Source organism: Octodon degus, unplaced genomic scaffold (genome assembly GCF_000260255.1).
Source record: "Octodon degus isolate 3935 unplaced genomic scaffold, OctDeg1.0 scaffold00117, whole genome shotgun sequence".
Classification (NCBI taxonomy): domain Eukaryota; kingdom Metazoa; phylum Chordata; class Mammalia; order Rodentia; family Octodontidae; genus Octodon; species Octodon degus.
The window spans coordinates 4,093,942-4,098,976 of record NW_004524693.1 but is presented as its reverse complement, the minus strand read 5'-3'; positions in this window follow the sequence as shown (position 1 = coordinate 4,098,976).

Sequence of the window (5,035 nt, the reverse complement as noted above, 5' to 3'; positions counted from 1 at the left end):
ATTGAACTGAATTGAATTGAGGAAGAAATAAATGTATTAATGATCATCCAGGTCCATCTTTAGAAAATAAGGACTATTAATATAGAAATTCACAGTTATATTGTGTGAAGGTTAGTAGAACTTTCTCATTTGAACAAAGGTCTTCTGAATAGAATAAGTAAAAAATTCAATAATGACATTTGATCATGTTTATCTTTTATTTCTTTCAGCAACATAATATTTAACTTACTTAACAAATTTATTTATTGAGTCATATATTTGATGTCACACAAAAAAGGGACAAAAATGACAAACATTTGTCCTGAATTTTTCCAGTAGATATGTACTTAAATTTGTGATTCACTTGTAAAGGCTTTTATCCATGAAAACAAAACCACAAAAAGCACTGAAAACAAAAGCTAAAGTAATTCATTATTTCAAAAATCATCACATTATTTTTAACCTGTGTTTAGGACAAATATAATACTTCTTCTGACTTTTAATTAAAATCCAAACTTTACTCTGGCTACATTTTGTTGCATGAATCTCCTGAGTAGAAATACTATGTTTTTTGTAATAATGATTGGTTGCCTTTCTGTAAACAAGATTTTAAAAAATATTTTCCATTGATTTTTTCTTTCCAGACACATTGAATATGTGATAAGATATGTTTTATACTGCTTATGATACACCAAAGAGATAATGTTGGCAATCTTATTAATATACACAGGACTGCTTCATTGAAAAAGCAAACAAGGTAATAAAATTAGAAAGCTTTGTATTCAGTTAACTCACTTTAATTACAGCCTATTAACTATTTAAAAGATGAATGACTCTCTATTTTAAGATTATTGAGTGAAGAAATTTAAATTTCTATGTTTATGTATGCCTGACTTTGCCCCTGACTCAATCAATTATATAGCTAAGTAAATCACATATACACAAGTCACAAGATTTCTTATATTTTAATAGCATGTATTCAAATTAATCAGACAAAGTAGAGTTCTAACAGATAGCAATGTCTTCCTTTTCAAGATGATTTTAAAATAGAAACTCAAAATATTAATATCTCAGACGAAGCTGGGGTGAAGTGGTACTTTTTACTTAATAGCCATAAGCATCAGGAGATCATTATGTGGTGAAAGCTACTTAGAAAAGCCTCCTCTGCAAAACTTACTACAGTGATCATTATGACATTATATGAACTAAGATTTTAAAACACCAAAGTCAAGCCACAAAACAAAACTCATGGTCAGGAATTAGACCAAAATGAAAGATTAGTGAAAACATAAGTTAGAAATCAAGGAATAATGAAGAGTATGTAAGGATACCAGTGGTGTGCTCCGATGTTGAAATTAAAACAGGTAGGAATGTTAAACTGGGAGAAGAACAAACAGAGAAGACCATCAACATATAAAATCAGGTTTATGAAAGTTCTACTAGTGAGGCTGTTTGTGGAGATAATGGTCTCTTTAGTCTTCAATTTGTATTTGAGGTGGATATAGATATGTCAAGTAAACTTAACTAATTTTCTTACCTGTAGAATTCAGACCAAGTCCCAAGTTGTATTGTCTCTAATATCTGACTCATCAGAAAATGCAAAATCCTAGTCATATATTTGCTGCAAAATAATTGTGAAATATAATGTCTCATGATATTTGGTTTTTGTCTGAAAACCTCATCATGCTTGAGTCTATGCTATGTTAAACAAAAGAAAGTGCATTATTTAAGTGAATTAGTGTCTGGGTATTCTCATTAATATCCATATTTTTCATATTATTTAAAGATGTTTGAAATATATCTTCGAACTTATAATACATTGATTAAGTACAATTTAGTTTGTCACAGCAATGAGAACGGAAAATGTTCTATCACTGATCAAAAATAATGTTTTGTCTAAAGAAAGATAGGTTGTTAATGTTGGGTTAGTATTTTTAGGTATGTATGATAAGTGTTAACATTAGGTACTTATTAAGAAAATGAAAGGATTATTACAAATATTAAAGACTGGCAAAACATGGAAAAGGTATTTTTCATCAAGTATTGATATGTTAAATTTTAGGTCCCTACAGAATGTGACAAAAAATAAAAAAATTGAAATATATACAAAATAGGAATAAAGAAGTACATATGCTTACACATAAGTCCAGATATCTAACCATATACAGCACTGTAGCAGGAAAGAAGCTCAACAGCCCAGGTTGTATGGTAATAAAAATAAGCTTCTCTTCTGGAGGATTAACAACAGAGGTTTGCAGGCGAAAAATTAGAGAAAAAGGAGGGCTGCAAGGAAAGCCAACTTTTGGCCCTAGCCTTCCAAGGTCAATTAAGACTCAGGACATAAGAGAACTTGTACTGTAACATCATGTAACTCAGTAGTGTCTCAAATATTTCTGATCAAGGACATTACAGGGTCAAAAATGAAAGTGATCAATGATGTAGAGTGTGCCTAAGGAGAGTCACATGGAGAGAAACCATTCTCTCAGGCTTTCACAAAGAGTAAATTGGCCAAGCAATGGCCGTGACTCATCCACGTGGCTGACACTGACAAAGGATCTGCAAACTGATGTACAGGGTTTCAGGATAAATCCTGAGATGATTTCACTGACCTTATCAGGCACAAAACCTACAATTCTTCTTACATAGGTCTTGCTTAACCTTGTTCTTAACCATCTAGCAGAAAAGTATAAAAACGAAGTATAAGAAGTAAAGCCAGGTTGTTATGTTGAACTGTAAGGGACTCAGATCAACAAATTCTGACATTGCCAGTCAAGCGAAAGACCCAGTACTATTATAGACCATTGGACTATTTTGAAATATTTTGCAGAGTTCACGCACCTATAATATTTAAATGACTGAACTAAACACAAAAAGGGGATACAGTTGAATGATCATTTGTATCTTTGCATTCAAAATGGTTAGGCTAGATATTCAGCTACATTCTCTTAATTCAATGAATAGAGCAATTTATCACTAATATTGTTTGTAAATAGAATATCATGTCTGCATCTTGTGCACCAAATAACCACTAGGAAGGCTGTATGCAATGTGTTCATTATTGAAACTCTCCTACAAATTTGATTGAAACTGTCTCATTGCTATTTGTTTTTCAATACAAAAAATTCTAATTTGTACTCTCTTAAAAGAATTTTGTGATATGCTACATCCATCTGAGAACCAGATATACCTGAGGATTTTCAAGGATGGATTTAGGCAGCTTCCAGGAAGTTTGTTCTCCTTCTCCATGAAGTCTAAAATAAGATAATCAAATATTTTAGTTTACTATCATTTGATAATAATGTCTGACTTTGTATTACAAAATGATAGTGAGTAAATCATAGAACATAAGAGGATATATCCTAAAAGATATCTATTTGCTTTGGCTGGTAAATATTATGCTTTATATTTGGAGACATTTCTGTTACATACCCCTTCTCAGGAAAATATATAGAATACTATTAAAGATTATCTGGATTGAAAATACTCTCATTTATTACAGACAGTGAAAAATATGTGGTGACACAATTCCACAATGCTCTCATTGTGGTCAATGTGAAAAGGATTTTGTAAAGCTGTTTCTATCTAATGATGCTTCATCAAGGGAATTAAAACTTCCACACTTTTATCTGGTACTCATCCTGCAAAACCTACTAAACAGTAAGAAGAGCCAAGAAAATTAAATCCCTCTTTCTTAGGAACATACCTGAACATACATGCATATCTCATATGTTGGAAAAATATTCAGAACTTTGTTTACGATATTCAGTGATTTTATAGTATTTGGATATGGAATTAGGGACAAATCTGATGCAACTAAGCCTCCTTAGTAAAAAATTATTTAAGATTTCACAAAACTAATTTTTTCCTATTTGAGAACTATCAAGTTTTCATTTTCTTTCAACAATACTTATATACTTTTAAATAATTTTGTTTATGTTATGCTTTTATTAATTGTATGCACACTATGACATTTTCATCATAGGTTTCTTGCATGAGAAAAAACACTGAATACATTGACCAACTCCCTATTTCCTATTTCTTCCATTCTTTGGCAATCAACACTCCACTTTCTCATTTCTTTCAGCTTGTTTACTTTAGACAGTTTATATAAGTGGAATCACACTATGTCCATCTTTCCTTAATCGCCTTTTTCAACTATCATAAAGTACTCACAGTTTATTCACGTTGTAGTTCATGACTCAACTTTTTATCTTCTTTAAAGTTAAGTAATGTTCCATTTTGTGTATATTCCCCATTTCCTTTATTTTTTAAGTTTTTTGAATGTGTAATGCCAAAATAAACATACGTCTACAGATATCTAAGAGTCTGTTTTAAATTATGATTTTCTCTTGCTTTCTTCTAGTTCTTTCTGTTTTATGCATTACGTTCACAGATTTAATACATTTTAAATTAATGTTAGCATATGGTACACTGTAAGAATTAATCCTCATTAATTTCCATATGGATAACCAGCTTTTCCTGCGCCAACATTTTTAAGAGAGTATTCTTAACTAGTTGTACAGTCTAACCACCACTGTTGAAGATAATGTGACCTTTTATATCTGAGTTTGTTTCTAGACACTCTATACCACTATATCTGTCTTTATGCCAATACCATATAATTTTGGCTAATCAAATTTGTGATATGTTTTGAAATCAGAATAGTGTGATCCCTAGTTTCGTTCTTTGTGCTCAAGGTGTTTAAGTTCCTTTGACATTCTATCTGAATTATAGGACACACTTTCAGCCTATCTAAGTAATGCTATTAAGTATCTTTAGAGTTATTGAATTAAATCTTCAGATCATGTCAAGTAGTACAGACATTATAACAATATTCAGTGTTTCAATCCTTATATAGTTAATCATTCCAGCTATTTATATCTAATTTCTTTCACGGTGCTTAGTAGAATTCAGTAAATAAGTTTTAATCTCCATTCTTTTTTTGACATAATTTATTGATGAACAAATATCTATCAGACAGTTTCAATTCAAATCGGTAGGACAGTTTCAATAATTAACACACTGCACACAGTCTTCTTAGTGGTTAATTGCTGTA